The sequence below is a fragment of the Triturus cristatus genome, chromosome 2_2 (assembly GCF_964204655.1).
Source record: "Triturus cristatus chromosome 2_2, aTriCri1.1, whole genome shotgun sequence".
Lineage (NCBI taxonomy): Eukaryota > Metazoa > Chordata > Amphibia > Caudata > Salamandridae > Triturus > Triturus cristatus.
In genome coordinates this window covers 822,802,370-822,821,311 of record NC_140582.1, presented here as the reverse complement: position 1 = coordinate 822,821,311, position 18,942 = coordinate 822,802,370, and the positions used below count along the sequence as shown (strand labels likewise).

Below are 18,942 nucleotides of genomic sequence, written 5' to 3'. Positions count from 1 at the left end.
GCCCGCATAAATAAACTCCTCGCTACTCGCGCGAGTTGGAATTGCGATCACGTGACCTCGTCACGTGACATGACCGGAAGCATTTAACCTCGACCGAGCGTCCAGGTCACCACCTCCCAGACTCGGTGGCTCGGGTAGGTCAAGAGTCAGAGCGTGAGCGGGGCAGATGTAAGTACTTTTACACGGAATCCGTGTTTTCATTCTTTAAGACTAGCAATCACACCACCCCTTCCCCGAGCGCTTGTGTTACTCCCGTAATGCCAGTACGAGCTATTTGCCCCCCCGCTGACATCAGGCTGTCTGCATCGGTTAACAAAACTATGCTCCGGCCGATTCCCTATTCTTCATTGTAATTCCCCTAATTATGGAGCTCTGGGAGAACTAGTGTCATAGAATTGGGCCCCATTGATTTACATTTAACACCATCATTACGAGTAGACAGTCCCAAGTAGCATGCATTTTATCTTAACTCTGCCATCACCTCACATCCTTTGGGAACATAGCCTGATCGTGGGGTTTATCAATCAGCGTATTCGTATTTCTATCAACTGTATAGCGCTATTTGTCCCCATATGTTCCAGCTGTGATTATTGCATTATTCAAGCTCGCTATCACCTTCTAGTTCAGACCTACTTTTAGAGGTCCTTCGCCGCACGCTGAGTCCACCGAGAACTGTTGTGGCCTACAGTCCTACTGATTAGGGTGAGTCCAACGATGTTTCCTGCCGCCTTGATTGTTTTTAAATGTTCCACATAGGTGTTTAGCCACTATAGTTCACCTTGTTGGTACACCACTTTTTAGGAGCAGTTGTTGACGCTCGAGCACCAGCAGTCACCACTGTTACATTTTTAACTATGTTGGAGATGAATCACCTTGTAAGCCTTTTTGTTTGATTTATAATTCCTGATACCTGTGGCTATATGTCTCTACATTGACCAACTTAATGTACTGTTTTTTCTACAGGTAGCAACAGACCTCAACAGGTATTTTAGGAATAAGTTTTTTGTTCACATGACCGACTATGACTAGGAGACCACTATACTATAGATAGTCCCCTGTTACCATTGTAGATATCTTGATAGGTCCTGACGAATCGCGAGCGCACGAGCTCACTGCGAGAAACATGTTGACCACCAATCCCATGCACTACAACTAGAGACATTACACTCTACCTAGTGCTACATACACCTTTTTAATCAGGGAAGGAGACCATTAAAATAAATTGATTTTCCACACTGGTACTTTCGACCCTGTTTTAACTCACTTTTTGTATCTACAATAATCAGGCCCACACACCCGCACTTCACCTGACGGCTGTTGGATTAAAAGAACTCCGATAAAGTGCCCCTTTTTAGGGAGCCCGTTAGGCATTGCACCGCCGGCCCGACGAGGAGCAGCCCAGATGATGAAGCATGACACCTGAAAGGGTGTGTGAGGGCATTAAAATCCAACAAAAGGATTACCCACTTTACACATAGTATACATGTAGTTCTTCTAGGCTAATTCACCGATTCATCTCCACTTCTTTCCTCTCCTTGAGGAACTACTGGTAGCCTTCTTTCTAATAACTTCATTGTCGGGGCACCTTACCAGTTTGGACCTCCCACTCACTCTTTGTGAGCGGAAAACGCCCCCCTGATCCCTCCCTTTTGGTACCTGCAGTACTTTGGCTAACATAAGCAGACAAATGATTAAAAAAAAAACACGATCAGCATTGTTACAATACCATAGAAAATGAAGGGAGAAATCATATTACAAATGATAGTGGAAAACAACCACCCTCCCTTCACAAGTAAGCTAGTTTTATGAAACTAATAGAAGGTCTTTAGGCTTGAATGGGGAACCCCATACCGTAAATATCAGCTTAGGTGAATTACATCACAGGATCGGCGCTGCTCTGTGTCTGGAAAAAGTTTTCTCCAAGTGTCTGAATCATGCATGCAAATGCAATATTAAAGGCACCCCAGTTTCAGATATTTGCAGCTGTGTGCGTGTTATGGCTAGAGCGTGGGCCGACCAACATGAATTCAAAAGCATACATTGTTATTTGACCTTGACGGCTTCTGCACACAGTGTTCAGACTAAGGTCACGGTGCACGTCTAGGGATGTGAACAACAGACCGTTCTCATGTGAAGAAAAAGCAAGTAAGCAGTTTTTCTTGTAATAATAACAGCTACCTGCAGTGTCGTGTGCAAAAGCAGCAAAAGTGGCAAGATGGCGTTTTACATCTCAGCTGCTTATGCTAACATAGCAATGTGGGTACATGGAACTCTGTCACCACTACACCCTCCCTTGATCGGACCACAAACAAAATAAGGAAGCAAAGTAGGAACGCAGAGTTCAAGTTCGATTGAGACAGAACCAAGGTCTTGCATTGCCAATCCATATAATTGGTAGTGACAAAACGTGTTCGAAAAAGCAAAAAATGTAAACATCTCGCAGAGGTTTAACAGAGCCTAATGTGTAGTAAAAAGGAAAAGTGTAAAAAACTTGGGTTAGGACTTGCGGAAGAAGGACAACTTCCAATTTAATCCATCAACGTGTAGGCACAATAAGTAGCAACTGTCTCCAAGAGGAATTCATTATAATGTTCTGTAAAAGATTCCGCCATCCAGTCAAGTAAATTAAATGAACATACATGGTCTTCAATAACTGGAGTCTCTAGCACAACCAGAGGACAACTTGCGTGTTCTTCAAGATAACTTCTCGCCAAGAAGTTATAAGCTGCCGCATATATATTCCAATTCCCTAGGACTCCATTTGCCGCTCAGCAGGCCTTAATCCCGATGCCAGAACAGTCCAACTCATGAGCCACTAAGGGTCTCATTAGTCGATCATAATCTGGGGCAGGAGATGCCGAGTTCGACAGGCACAAATCCAGAGCCCATCCCAATGGACAATCTAGGCTATGGAAAACAGGTTGCATGCAAGTAAAGTAGGAGAACCGGAAGGATAATCCACAGGCTACGCTTAAAGTGGCCAGTGGTAATGTTCCATAGTATTCTAGTATCCAGTTACGCAGTTGAAGCAGCCGGGGCAGGCTGTCGTGTGATACATATCGTGCAGCCATTGCGCAGCAAGCAGACCAACAGGAGCACACCAGCAGTGAGGGCGAGAATCAACGGAAGCCCGCCGAAGACGCTGGAAAAAATAGAATGAAAAAATGCCGGTATCACACCAAATATTGTTTGGAAGGAGGTCAAGAGGCCGGAGCCCACAACTTTCAAAAAATGCACTAAGCCAGTTGTTGACGGGGCATTGAATATAATATGAATCAGAGCACCCAAATGAAGGGGGAGATCCGTATTTAAAAGCACATGCACCTCGGTGCCGGTGTTTGCCACATGAAGGATGAATGTTTCACGGGAGGAAGTCAGAGCGACTTCTTTTTGAGACAATAGAGCCCTTATTCTGCTCATCTTATTGAACTCTGCTTTCAAGGTTGGTATGGAAGGCCAGATGGATACATCCAGTCTCCCATGCGGGGGTGGGAAAAGGACATTTTTACAGCATACTACGCATTGTGAGACAGTTACAATGTATGGAATCCCCACTAGCATCCCGCAGCATGCCTCATTATTTATAAGCAAATAGCTACCGTTAGCTAACAATGTAAAAGTGGGTGTAATAGCTGGCACAGGGTTTCCCTTCAGAATGCAAGCTAAATTCAGTGCCTGCTGCAGGCTCCATGCAATTGGATGTGCCTACAGACTACTGAGTGATCAGGTGTGGAAGTGCATTCCTCTCCTTTTAAATAAACTTCTCTACCCTCTCTCATGCACCTGTATGTAAATAGGAGTGGCCAAACTTCAAGCAGGAAAGCAGTACCCAATGGTTTATATCTGCCTAGGGCATAATATTTCATATATGAACTGAACTTAAACAATGGAAACGGCAAGGTGATTAAACCATGGATAAGCCACACAGCTGAGTTCCATTCGGCCACAGAGAAAGGTAAAGGTTCCAACTTTTCAATATGCAATAATGAGTATGTTGCATCTTTCATGGACATGAACTGTTGTATTACAGTCAGATAAAACGGCAGGAATAACGATGATGTATTCATGTAGTCCCAGGGAACTTTCCCAGCCTTCAATGTTTGTGAAGTCCATGCAAACTGCATTATAGGAAGCAATTGATTTTGCCCATGGTATAAAACAGACATATCATCCTGTACAATATCCACAACGGATGAAACAATATTATCTAATGTGTAAATTCTGGAAGAAAGGGTGTTAATGCTATTATTGATGACAGCTAGCACTTTTTCCAAATTTGCTTGATCAATAGCTCTTAATCTGGAAGCAGCTTCAATTTGAGATAATTTCCAAACCTCGTTATAAACAGAATACACCCGTCTTTTGGACCTGCCACCCACAGGACCCTTAACAAAATCATTCAAATCTACTTTGTCATTTAATTTTGATAAATGAAGTTTAACAGATGCCAAGGTGAAATGTTGCAGCCAGCTCTGACATAACTTTCCGACAGAATAGGTAGTAACAGAATGGGAAGATTCAAATCGGGGTCCACTTTAACCCGTGTATAGCCAGGGTATAGACCCAGGAAACGATGTTGACAGGAATCGGAGCTCTTCTGCCATATCAACCATCCCTCAGGATCTAATTCGGAAATGTTGAAGGATGAATTAGTAATAAATGACTGCAACACATCAAGGGACAGATCTGTGTGATTATCCCATCTGGGATAAGCGCCCAGATCAGGAATAGAGGGGGAATTAATCTTTTTAGAAGTAGCCAATCCAAAGCAGGTTGTTTGTAAAAGGGTAGAATTTAAAAACAAAATGTGGTTTGGGATAAGGCAAGCACGATGCAGAGCTTCTGTACCTTGTACCTGCCACGCATTAGAACCCCAAACAGATCTAAGATCAATGAGGCATCAAAGATGTAAGTGACATCTGGCGATGTCAAAGAAGTGGCCCATTGTATCCAACATGGATGCAAAGCTTTAGAATTAGGTACACTGGCTTTTGTTTCTGCCTCTAGGGCAGGATACGGTGTGACAACCAACATGCGTTTCCCTTGCGACAGCGCTCTTTCCTTCAGAATCGCCATCTGCACTGCAGTCAAAACTTTTTCGACAGTGGAAAAGCGCATTTCAGTGTCGCCCTGATTGAATGTTAAGTACGTGAAACCACTGCACCAGGCACAATTCTTATTACCAAGTTAGTGTAGTTATCATGCATCAGTAAGTATTTCGAAGCAATAAGATCAGCCTGCAAATATTGCAAGATAGCTGAATGTTCTGGCAGCCAGCTCGATTTGGAAAAAGTAGGTTGTACCAAGGTATATAGTGGCTTGATACGCTGGGCATAATCGGGAATGTAAGTTTGCCCGAAATTTAAAAAACACAGCAAAGATTGTAGTTTCTTCAGCGTTGTCGGAGCACGCAAACATGCACACTTCTCCAGGAAGTGAGGGGCTAATCCTCGACCTTCATTGTTGAGTTCATAGCTCAAAAACAACACTGTATACTCTACAATGTGTGACTTTGCAAAGTTGAATTTGTAACTGAAGTCCGCAATCATGACAATGATGCGGTCAACGTGACACATATGCGGCCAAAATTTGTCACCTGCGAGATAGATATCATCAATATAAGAGTACGCATCAGGGTCAATGCTCTCTAACAGAGAGACAACACGAGCGGCAAAGACGCCTGGACTATTTTTGTAGCCCATGGCTAATCTTTAAAACTGGTATTGCCTGCCGCCGGAAGAAAAGGTTGTCCATTGACTACTAATCGAGGACAGATTATGGCTATAAAAGCCATTGGAGATGTCAAGTGTGGTTTTAATCCTCTTTCTCACGAGACTATCAATGAGGGCAGAACTGTGGGTATTCTGTACAACACAGGTCCGACAATTAGAGTTTAAATGCCGGTAATCCAAAACTAGGCGGTACAACCCATCAAGTTTAGTTACAGTGAATAGAGAATTATTCATGGGTGACACATGTTTCAATAACACCTTGATATTTCAATTGTCCAAGGATTTCTGCGACGTAAGATCTAGCTTCGCGGTGCATGGGATATTTGGGGTTGCGGCTGGGGCACAGACCGTAATGGAATCTCATGGCTTGGTGACAACTTATCCCACCCAACCTGAGTACGGTAGTACACCGGAGCAAGTACCTGAGCCCACTCTTCTGCAAAGTTCTGAGCCTAATCCTTCGGCACAGTGTGCGCGAAAGATGGGAGGATTACCTCCTCCCCTCTAGGAGCGGCCAAAATGAAAGCTGGGGGCCAGTCTGCCTCTGCTAACAGAATGTCATATGTAGAGGTCAGACTTTCCCAAAAAATCCCTTTTATGGTACGTTGTATGTTACCTTCTATTAAAAGGACTATGTCATATAGTCTGTCAGGGGGAGCCACTCTAGTATCAGCAGTTTCTACAGTAATGAATGTGTTAGTTGCTGTCGCCTTCAGATATGGACGCAATGCTTGCCGTACTACTGTAACCTCCGCTGCGCTGTCGAGCAGCGTTAGTGCCCATGTCAGGTTCCGAAGCTGCGTTCTCACTATCTGTCACATACCTCGCTGTTAGTGCAGCAACTTTCTTCTTTTGAAACGGGGGTCGTTGTTGTGCAAATTCGTCCTGCTTGCCTTTACCGTCAGTCTGGCGGGGCTGCTCACGTCCTTGTTGGGCACCCCGACCTTTGCCATGTTCTCCTCTACCGGACTGTGAGACCGATGTTTCCTGTGAAGAACGAGGAGAACATTGTTCAGGAACCCGAAATCTATCAGGAGACCTAATCCCAGTGCGATCGCTCAAATCATGTGTGCGTTCAGTAGTCGCTTGGACTGGCGACGCGGGACGAGACCCCCGTTTCTGTTGTTGCTTTCCCTGTTTTTTAGCTTTCCAATTTTGTTTCGGAAATGCTGGACGGTCGTCTTTAGAAGACATCCCTGTCTTAGTTTGCGGTTGTGTAGTTGTTGTCTGAACAAAAGGCTTAACCCCTAAACTATTGCGGCCAATGGTCTTATAAGCCTGCCCAACAATCTTTGGTAACTGCCGGGGTTTATCGACGTCGGCGATGAGGCACAGCTCATTCGACACTTGAAAGTTAACTGCATCTCCCTTGACGTTAGGAAGGATGAGTGTGGCAACTACGTCGAACACGCCGACAAGCCTCATTCCTAACTCGACCGCCACCTCCGGACCGTGTTGATTCTGAACACATTTGATCACGGAGGGCAGTACAGCCATAGACGGGGTGCCGAAGCACTTCGAGTAGACTGCTGCAAACACTTTACCCCAGTTGTCACAATCAGCTATCTCTGGGACCAAGTCTTTCTGCAAACTAATGGTAAGAATCCTGTGTTTTTCCACAGGAGTAGAATTTGGAGAAACTGCTTTTCTCAGCAAGCCAATAAGGCATATCGTCCTTATTTTGGGGGCGCTTGCCCATTGCTGAACTAACCATGACGGGACTAATAGTAATCCCAGCCGGGCCAGCTGGTTGTGCCGCAACCCTAGGGGCCCCCACCTGGACATTGTGTGAAACGTATTGCACTAAAGCCCTATGTACTGTAATCAGGGCGGTGTGGAGTTGACGCAACTCATCCACTGTGGCTTGCAAATAACGTGGATGTGGTGTAAACCCGGCCAAGATTGGCCAAGTGGCCCCTGGAATGGACAAGGGACCCAAACGAACTGGTGTAACCATGTGGGGGAGGGCGCCATTGAAACAAATACGATGCTGCCAAGCGGAAATTGGAATTTCCTGCGTCCTATATGGTGTGTAATTTGCCGGGACGGCTGTAGGAGTGTATGAGTGAAATGTACCATCATCCGCATTCACAGCCGGCAAAGTAACCCAAGAGTAAAACAACTCATAGGGATGCGATGCATCGGCACTCACTACAAAGATGATAGACATCCCATCGCCAGGCACCCCAAACTGTGTCAAATGACGGCGGAGAGGTGCGCGACTATGCGCTGAAATAGCGACTTCAGCCATAAGGACATAGAGGAGCAAAACAATCTATATGAACAGTAGCACAAAAAGGGTATAAGATAAATCAAAACCTTTTTAATTGTCAAGCTTGAGAGAACCTATATATTAACTAAGTAGGTAGGTTTAAACCGTTACTCCCGCTAACCGGAAACAAGAGTGAGGGTATTGTGGACTAATATAAGCACTACTAAGGCATCTCAATCATAAGACCAAATGTTAGGTGCGCCATATTGCAGTGATTCTGCTTATGCACAGAACTATGCGCAGGAAACCAGGACCTCAGTGAATTGCGGTGTACCAAAAACTCACCTCAGTACCCAGAACCCCTATTCGACTAGCATCAGTGTCTCATTCGTTCTCCGTATCATCTCGAAGCTACCAATGATTAGACAACCCAGAACAAGCGTCTTAGAGTACTCTCAGGAATGGTGGGAATCAGAAACATCTTTTTGTTATTATTCTCATATCAGTCCACAACAAGAGTAATCAGAGACACGGTAAAGTTTAAAATGTTTATTTTAACTATGTGCCATAAGGTGCAGTACTTTGGCTAACATAAGCAGACAAATGATAAAAAAAAAAAAACATCAGCATTGTTACAATACCATAGAAAATGAAGGGAGAAATCATATTACAAATGATAGTGGAATACAACCACCCTCCCTTCACAAGTAAGCTAGTTTTATGAAACTAATAGAAGGTCTCTAGGCTTGAATGGGGCACCCCATACCGCAAATATCAGCTTAGGTGAATCACATCACAGGATCAGCTCTGCTCTGTGTTTGGAAAAGGTTTTCTCCAAGTGTCTGAATCATGCATGCAAATGCAATTTTAAAGGCACCCGAGTTTCAGATATTTTCAGCTGTGTGCGTGTTATGGCTGGAGTGTGGGCCGATCAACATGAATTCAAAAGCATACATTGTTATTTTACCTTGACGGCTTCTGCACACAGTGTTCAGACTAAGGTTGCGGTGCACATTTAGGGATGTGAACAACAGACCGTTCTCATGTGAAGAAAAAGCAAGCAAGCAGTTTTTCTTGTAATAACAGCTACCTGCAGTGTCGTGTGCAAAAGCAGCAAAAGTGGCAAGATGGCGTTTTACATCTAAGCTGCTTATGCTAACATAGCAATGTGTGTATATGGAACTCCGTCTCCACTACATTAGCTAATATGTAAAAATAGGTTTTTTTTATCTATTAAAGGCATTTTTCCTTGCCACGTCACTCTGCGGTACCTCTAAATGCTAGCCACCTAATTATGGTCCTTGCAGCCATACATTTTTATCATATATGTGGGGGGCGTAACTACACACTGCAGCCCACTTATGATTTTTAACTGCCATGATTCTGCACAACCTACCATCACAATACTGGAAAGTGAAAGAAGCCAAGCATGTGGACTTAATGCAGAGTTCACGTTTTGGGGGAATTGCATGCTCTCTGACACTGTTCAGCACTGGCATAGAACACAGTCAAAAAGATACTAAAATCAGACAGGTAAATGTTAAGAGATGTAGGAATTTATGACCTTTTGTGTGGTACCCCTGCCCCAATTCTTACCCTATCCGTCTTTCTGGATTTTGATCTCTGTGTACCTGCTAATCAGATGTAAAGTGCCTGTGCTCCCACTTTAAACATAGTTGAATTGATTTAACCATAACTGTAATTTAACTTTCATAAAAGTTCCTACTATATGATGCAGAAATTCACTCATGGCATTAATTTAAATGTTGCTTGCTGACTGCATCATTGATTGCCCATCGACTACAATAACAGAGAAAACATGGCTTCAGGCCTACCCTGTGTAGCCTTACTGCAGCAGCCTCAAACCTACTGTGCAGTCCTGTCAAAATATCTTTTTGACACACAGGAAACTCTTCTTTTAAATATCAAATAGTCATGCCTAAGTACATCTTGTCGCCTACAAAGCAGGGTGTCTGCGGTTTAAAAGGAACACATCATCCAACACCTGCGAGATCTCCACTGGCTCCCCGTCGAGAAGAGAGCAACTTTCAAACTACTCACCCATGCCTACAAATGCCTCCACAACACCAGACCCCAATACCTCAACAAAAGAATCTCCTTCCATGCACCCAAGAGAAACCTCTGATCTGCTGAACCCGCTCTTGCTGAAACCCCACACATCTGCAAAACCAGAACAGGTGGAAGGGCGTTCTCCTACATCGCGGCCAGGACCTGGAATGAGCTCCCGATCAACATCAGACGCGCCCCCTCTCTGAAAATCTTCAGGAACATGCTCAAGACCTGTCTCTTCTAATGAACGGAGCTGCTTAAACATCCCTACCCCCCTCACCCCCCATGCGATCTGAGACCCTCACAGGTGAGTAGCGTGCTTACAATTCCCTGATTGATTGATGTGCAGAATTAAAATAAGCATGTTTTCCAGTGCTTAGGGCCCAAGAGCTTTTTTCACTGGTGAAGTTGTTTTTTAAATAAATAATTAAGAAAACTGACTTTCACAAAGCTACAATTTTCTTGCCTAAAGCTTCACAAGGCTAATTTGCATTAGCTCTGCAGGCTCTGCCAGCCAATACATGGCCTTAATCGGCTGTAAAAATTGTGCCTAAAGCAGGAACAGTAGCCTGGCTGGAGGGGCGGGGGGGCATTTTTCCCCTTACAGGAAGGCCAGTAGGGAGGACCCAGAAACCTCAATACCTTGTAAAGAAACCTGTTCTTTCACACATAAATGTAAGGTGAAACCTGGAGAAGGCAGCCATTTGTTCCCCTCATCAGATTGTTTCCTGGATTACAATATTCAGTAACACAGAGAAGGGGTCTGCTCCTTGCTTTAGCCACACATCTTGGTGGGTGCATAGGCTCTGCACAAGAGAGGAAGGATTTCTCCATCTTGAAATTTAGGAGTAAGGTGAATACTGGAATTGTTTGCAGTAGGGAAAACAGAAACAGCTGTAAATGTGGGTAGGGTTGACCTAGGAACTGTAACCCTATTGGTCAGGGAAGAGCCAGGAGTCGCCCATAACCACAGACTGGTGGCAATCAATAATGGTGCACCCTATGGCACCACTGGGCCTATCAAAGAAGGGAAGACCCTGCTTACTCTGAACTGAGAGGAGCCCTGAAGGGCTGGGCATCGTTCCTCTTTTAATCATGACATAGAACTGGACTCCAAGGCAAAGTGGGCGAACCTCCTGTGTTGCTACACAGACAAACAAGCTGAACAAACAATTTTTCATGGAGGACAAGTTGCAACTGGACCTTCCCTAGACCCTGCAAAGCATTGGCATTATCAAGCCCTTACATTTTCCTGAGGTATGGGAGCCTTAGGTGAAGAGTTGAGGGAAAAAGAGACTGACCGCTGCAAAATTACAATGACTTCTCTGGGTGGAAAATTTTAACATTCCCACCAAAAACAACAGCTTCAGTGACACCTCACTCAACCCCCATCCAACTTCAGCAGGCCTTCCCAGATACAGCCTGTGGCTGCCGCGCTGAAACATTTTGACTTCCACTTTGGAGTCAAAAGGTAAAATCATTAATGGGACAAACCCATCTGACCGTGGGATGCATCACAGTCAGGCCTCAAAGTGTACCCAGGTCTGAGACAACCGCAGCTATATACTGTCTTTGGGGTTTAGCACTTTTTGATGCTTTTTTTACTAAAAAGATTAAAAACTCATATCTCCGGTTCCCCTTATTGGATTTTCATTGTTTTGGTGTTGTTTTGTTCATTAAATGTGCTCTTTTTTTCCAATTTGGTTTTGGATTTTTATTGTTTGGTGTTTTTACCTTGATACTGTTTTGGTTCTGCTACTCTGTGTCATAGCTACTAGCGGGTTGGGCTCGGGTTAATTTAGTAACTTTAGGCCTAACTCTGACAAATTAGTGTTACTATTTCTTGAGTTGGGAAACACCTACTCCAAAAAATCCACCTTCTTACAGGGGACAAAAATACAAAATCATGTTTTTTCTTACAGGGTCTATCCAGGATTCACACCGGCTACCACAACATTGTTTATATGAAAATGTTTTTGAATTTGCCGTGTCAATGGCTAATTTTCCACTCTATCAGCAGCTGGGAAGGTTTTCCACATAACAGCATGTATCGAAAAACATACATCTAAAAACTATTTAAAACATATTGACATAGCTATACCACATCCACCAGAGCACAGCATTGCACCAAAGCTAAAAAAATTGGACCACAATGTTGCTCTACAATCTAATTCTCTTCAGGCTGGGCAAGGGATAACCTTTGCCCCTGCAGAACAAAATAAGTGTTAAAACCCCTCACCCACACAACCCTTCACATACTACCCTAGGGACATTCTGACAAGATCATGCAAATCATATGCTTTCTGTTAACTAATTCTAAGTATTACTGAACAGTACCTTTGATAGGCCAATCTTCACTGACACAAAGATACCAACCCACCATATTCTGCATGAAAAAAGCATCTAGGTTTCCAGTCAATACAAATGGTAGAAATGCACTATACAGATACTGACAACATAATATTAAACTCCTCATGAACCTACTCCACATTGATGGAGTACAATATCAGTCTTAAGCAGATATAGATCTATATGTGGGTCAGTTGTCCACTGAAGTGCTTTGCAACTTTGCCAGAAGTCCTATAATGCATTTATGAACAAACTGTCGTCACTTTACGCTGTACTGGGCTAAGATTTAAGTTCTCCTTTTAGCACCCCAGCAAACACAGGATTGCGATTCTTAGCCACATTCTTAACCCATAAGGTAGCCTTCACTGTGGAAGCAAAAGTAAAATTGTGAGCAGCTTGGGAGCAAGATTTCAGTATGAACTTTAAAAGCGATTTTACAGTTGAAGTTACGCTGTACAAAATGTGGAAGGTAAAGCATGCCTTTCTTTAATTTCATTCCAGCAACACAAAGAAAGGAAATCCAAATCGTCACTCAATCTGTATCCGGAACTTCCAGACCATCAGCACATTGGAATCCGTAATGAAAAATATTCTGCAGCATATCTAGCAATTAGTCTTGAGGGGTTTGGTTCTGCCTCGCATGCTCTGGCTGAATAAACTATCTTTTCGGGAGTACAGTTACATTCAAGACCATTGCACAACTTTGGGACGTGCACATCAAGACATGAAAATTTCCCATGGACCTTAGACATAAAAGCATATCCTACCAGTTTGGGTAGCCAGAGACAGGGTCCCCTTAGGAATCTTCCTCCCCTCTGCAGTTTAGAAGCTGCACATTCTAAGGCAATTCAGGAATACCTGGTAGACTTCATCTTAGTTACATTCTTTGATTCACCAGTGATTACCTTTTGAAAAAACTCATACATAGAAACAACTGATCATAATATGCCAGCACTAAAGTGATCAACATTCCACAAGGAGAACTCAAGGGACAACTTTGTCCTCAATCCATTCTTAAAAAATTAAGGGATATGGCTTAGTAACATGGGTGACCCCGGCGATGCCCAGTGCCCTCCCGGAGTTAGATTTGAACACTTCACTAGGCACACAATATTTCAATTTTCTTCAAAATTCCCCAGTTATGCAACACAAAATGTAGAGGAAAATACAAGCGGTACTACCGGAGGTGGTATCTCTTCAAGAGACCCACCTGAGAGCCCTTGATGTTCACTTTATGAAACACTGCCTCTACCACACTGAGTATTAAGCAGCTACAGCTAGTAATAAAGGAAAAGGGGATGACTGGGACACACAAAGATTTTTAATAACATGTTTGCGCAATCATGACTCCACAGAGGGTCGATATATATACTTGAAGGGATTGACATTGGATATACTTAATGTATACATCACTAATCAAGGTCAAGAACAATAGATACTTTGTCTCATAACTAAGATTAAAAACTGGCCAAAAATCTTTTGTGGATGGGAGATTTCAGTATTGCATCAGATGCTTTAATGGGCAGACATCCCCACGATAGATATACTCATGGGGTATTATCACAAGAGTAGAAATAGATCTATGGAGGGCTAAATACCTAGAATGAGAAGGAATACACTTTCTCAAATGAATAGACTTAATACGGGGTACCCGGGCCTTGGCTGACACCACAACCTCATTCATACATGGCACTATAGCAGTTTGACCATACAATCCTAATCAAGGAGGGGGCAATCATCTAGAGAAATGTAGGACAACCAGAGGGAAATTTGAAAAAGACTTTACTTAAGGACTAAGTGGACAGGAACAGCAAATCAATTCAGCACTACTTTGTGGAAAATGATTTTGGCAATGTCTCAGCATATGTGCTCTGGGACACATTTAAGGCAGTCTTTAGGGGCAGATTTATAGTGGAAAGGGCTAAGCAGTGCGCGATCGGAAAATCTTACAAAAGGACTCATAAAGGAGTGCTTAAAGTAGCAACCGATCAACATAGGCTGGCAGGCTCACTAAAATCTTGGCATAGGATGATATCACTGAAGAGTTAGATTGACCTATTGGCCATGGAAAATGCAGGTAAAGCTTTAATATATCTGCAAAAAAGATTTAATGAACAGGCCAATACAATAGGCTGGTTATTAGCAAGGATCTGAAGGTAACAGAAGGTGGGTGGAACGATTCCAGCCCCAGTGGGTAATGACAGCCAAACTCTTAGTGGAAATGCTCGTACTTATCTAGCATTTAGGGACTATTATACTACTCTCTACCATGAAGAATCTGTTTTAGTTAATGAAATAAAGACCTATCTCAAAGAGGCATCTGTCAGGAGATTGACTAAGGCTAACAGAGCTAGCTTTGAGGAATTAGTCACAGGGGAAGTAGTCTTAAAAGCAATATCTTTTATGCACCCTGACGAGGCCCCTAGATTGGACTGTCTCACCAACAGGTTTTTTCGAACTAGTCCCTCACCTAGACTCACTATTCATTTCCTTTCGACAAACAGACTGTTATGCTCTTGATGGTGGCAGCAAATATTACCCTTATTCATAAGTCTGGCAAACCAGCTAATAAATGAGAGGCATACAGGCCAATCGCTCATTTAAATCCAGATGTCACAATTTTCACAAAGGTGCTACAAATTAATGCCCCACCTGCCCTATGTTTTTGATCCGGATCAGTCAGGTTTGCCCCTCGGAGGAACACCGCTGATTATTCGGTGAGTTCTCCATCTGATTAAAAAAGCGATCCTTTCTTTAGATGCTATAAAAGCCTTTGATTGGGTCATATGGGTAGTTCTTTTTCAGGTGACAGAGGAGTTTGGATTGGGACCTAAAATGCTCACCTGGATAGCAGTTAACTACAAACAACCCAAAGAAAATGTCCTTGTCAATGGGACTATTCAGAGGCCACTCCCCTGTCCAGAGGGAAGAGGCAGGGATGTCTGCTATCACCTCTGTTATTTGTACTGGCAATAGAGCCCATGGTTGCCATCGTCAGACCACACCCGGACATCCTGGGAATGCCCTTTGGGAATGACTAACATACAATGAATCTGTTCATTGATGATGTATTATGGAGGTTAGTAGAGACAGAATGCTCAATTCTGAGAATTATGAAGCTTTGGAAATATATGGGAAACTTGCAGGCTTCAATTGTATAGGAAAGTGCCCTCTTTTTGCATGGTTGCCCCCACTTTTTGCTAAACTGCTGATGTACTTTGACTGAGTGTGCCCTGGGTTCCTGCCAACCAGGTACCCAGGGTCTATGTTCTTTCGCTAAACTGCATTGAAAACAAAACCCACTTGCCACTCTTTGGCCACAGGTCAGTCCTTTGTAAATGGTACCACAGCTACCAGGGAGTCTGTGGCCAGGGAAGGCCTCTAGGGGCTGCAGCTTTTATTGCGCTACCCTTAAAGGCCCTGTACCTTTACACACACACACTGCCTTTGCAGGTTGCGTGTTTTGGTGCAGAACAAAGTGAAGAGTTGACATTGCACACATCCCTGTGTGCCATGCCTACAACCCACTGCACTGGCATAGGTCAGCCATCCCTCTAGCTGGGTGCACTATACCAGTGGTAAGTGTACAGGTGCATGAGCCCTATACCCCTACAGTGTCTACGCTAATTCTCAACATTGTAAGTGCTGTAATGCATTTAACAGTACATGGTACTAGGAGTTTGTCATTACGAACTCCACAGCACCATAATGCCTTTACTGAAAACTGAGAAGTTTGGTATCAAACTTCTCAGCACATTAAACCCACACTGATGCCAGTGTGGGATTTAATAACAAAAAAATGCACACAGAGGGCATCTTAGAGATGCCCCCTAGAAAACGACCAAACACTAGTGTCCAGACTGAGTGGCTGCTCGCCAGCTGCCACCACCAGACCTGTTGCTGGACCCCTGGGTCGAGAGCCTGCTGCTCTCGGGGGTCTGAAACAATGCATATGCTGGGACAAGGTGCCAAGCCTCATCCCCCAGAATGGGCAGGGTCTACGAAGGGGAAGCTTCAAAGGCTTGATGCCTTTGTTACCTTCCCCAGGCCTTTTGCTGCTTCCAGCAACTGGACCCCACCTGTTCTGACCCACATGTTGGGTGGGAGAATCGGCGGGAAAACCAAGTGAGAAAGGGAGGTGTGCCCACCTTCGCCAACCCCACCCCTCAGGTGGGGGAGGCAATGTGAAGCACAACTCTCAGTCCCCGCCATCTTGCAGATGGGGAGACCCAGCCAACAGAGTAAGGCATAGGCCCCCCTCCCACTGGAGGGTGGCATAATAGGAGGTATACCCACCCCAAGGACGGGACCCATTGGTCTCAAACTTTACTTACCTGTAATGCCACTAAATCCAGTATTTAGAGGCACCCCTGAACTTTGCCTCCTCAGACAAGATCCAACGAAGAAGAAGAGAAGAAGGAGGACCGAAGAGCCGTGCTGAAACTAAGACTAGGAGTACCCCCATTGACTTGGCCCTAGCCCTACTGGCCTGTCCCCACCTCGAACCTGCTCCAGAGGAATCTCAGTGTGTCCTGCAGCCAGAAACATCAAGAACCCAGAGGACCTGCCCTGCCTTCCACAAGAAAGAATTTGTTTCCAGTGAGCACCGAATTTGCTCCCCAAGAGACTCTGGCTCTGGCCAAATCCATGAGTCTACACTACTCTGCACCCAATGCCCAAGGCCTGAGTTCGAGTTGCCCAACACAATGAAGAGGTCTCCCTGGTGATCCGGACCTGAGATCTGGTGATCTCTGACCTGCCTTGAATCTCCAAGCAAAGCCTGAAACCTCTTTCTGGAGGATCCCCCCGACCGCGACTGGAGCTTGTAAGGAAAACCTGATGCCTTAAGATACCCCTGCACCCGAAGTCCCATGGCCTTGGGTGGCCCAACCGATGGTGTCCTAGCATCCCCTGGCATCCCAACTTACCTCTCCAACCGGTGGTCACCTTCAGAAGATCTTCGTCCCCGAGCCTACAGTCTTTGTTGCAACCGGAGAATCCCCATTAAAATCAACAGGGCACCCGATGCTAAACCAGCACCCTGCACCCAGCCACCCCTGCACCACTGCGGGTGTACTTTGGGTGCTACCTCGGATCTCCCTTTGCCCTGAGCCTAAAACCAGGAGCTTTGCTCCCACAACCTTGTGGCCTGCTTGTGAGCAGCCACCAACCAGAGGCCCCTATTCCTCATTGGATAACATTGGGCCTTAGCACTCTGCACCCAGCTGCCCTAGTGCCGCTGAGGGTGTTTCAAGGGTGCATCCTTGACCCTGGGAGAACCCTGGTTCAAATCCCAGAATAACAACTGCCACAAATATTTGCTTATCTGTAACCCGATAACTACATTTTTCTTGCATGAGATTGCATTGACTGTTTTCCTTGAAAAATGTTTTAAGTGTGTAGTTGGTTTGTATGGAATATTGACAAAACTGCAAATGTACTAAAAGTGATTCACTTAACTTTTGCCTAGATGTCTCAGTGTGATATCTAGGCATATCACACTGATTAGCAAAATTAATCTGAAAAGTAACGCACAAAGTAATTTACAAAGTAACTGAAAAGAAATTTCGAAACAGTAACTTACCTTTAATTCATTCAACTGCATTTGAACCTGAATTCAATTGTACAATGTTGCATAAGATTTTGCAAAGCATTTATTTCACTTACCTGCACCAGGCTTGACTTGGTTCTAGAAATAAAATAACAATATTTTTTATACAAAACAAATTGGTCTGAGTTCAGTCTTTGAATGTGTGTGACATAATTTGCGGATTGAGTGTGTACAACAAATGCTTAAAACTACCCTATGATAAAGCCTTACTTGCCCACACTACCACAAAGAGAGTAAGGTGCTATCTAGGGTATGCCCAGACGTGGGTCCCTTGCTCACTGTGCCACTGGATTCAAACTGGCCTGGCTTATGAAGGGTGACATACCCCGAAACCCGTCTCAGGATGCTTGTTTCTGGTCCAGGGAGGACCTGGCTTGGTATTTCAGTCTGGACTGTTCCCATGAGGCACAGGGTGAAGACTGATTTGCAAATCACTGGGTCCAAACTGGGATGGCGTAGTGGGCAAAAGAATGATGGATTTAACCTAAATCTCTTGACTGGGGGAGAATGTTTGAATCATTCAGCATTCCTTCCCATCATTTGTTGCAGTTACAACTTTCTAAAAGTGGCATTCTTATAATTGTGATCAAAACCTGATGTTACCGTTAAATAGGGCTTGTCACCTAAATTCCTAAGATACCAAACATGACATAGCTACCAGCTCCCAATTGGAAATATTACAGCTTATTAAATGCAATGCTTAATTCCCAGTGTTATCTTATGGGAGAGGTATGCCTCACATTCACAACTTTTTCACTACTAGGACAAGTACATGTCCAACCTTTTAATTACACAGCACCCCTGCCCTATGGCTACCTAGGGCCAACCTTAGGGGTGATTTACATGTAATAAAGGTAGGGTTTAAGGCTTGGAAAGGAGTTTTTAATGGCAAGTCGGAATGGCATTTTAAAACTGCATTCAGGCTGCAATGGCAGGCCTGGGACATGTTGTAAGGTGCTCCTTGAGTG

At 44.2% G+C, this 18,942-nt stretch overlaps 1 protein-coding gene across 3 annotated transcripts in view; it reads right to left on the bottom strand.

Moving 5' to 3' along the window:
* The window catches only part of GABRA4 (gamma-aminobutyric acid type A receptor subunit alpha4), a 387,346-nt gene that overhangs the window by 251,110 nt on the left and 117,294 nt on the right, over window positions 1–18,942 (bottom strand). Inside the window, exon 1 of one of the 3 annotated variants that reach the window (XM_085643310.1) lies at window positions 6,556–6,676. The exons of the other annotated variants lie outside the window; for them this stretch is intronic. The gene's annotated coding sequence lies outside the window, so the exon portion shown is untranslated. Of the gene's footprint in view, window positions 1–6,555; window positions 6,677–18,942 lie in introns of those variants that run through there. 3 annotated transcript variants of the gene reach the window in all.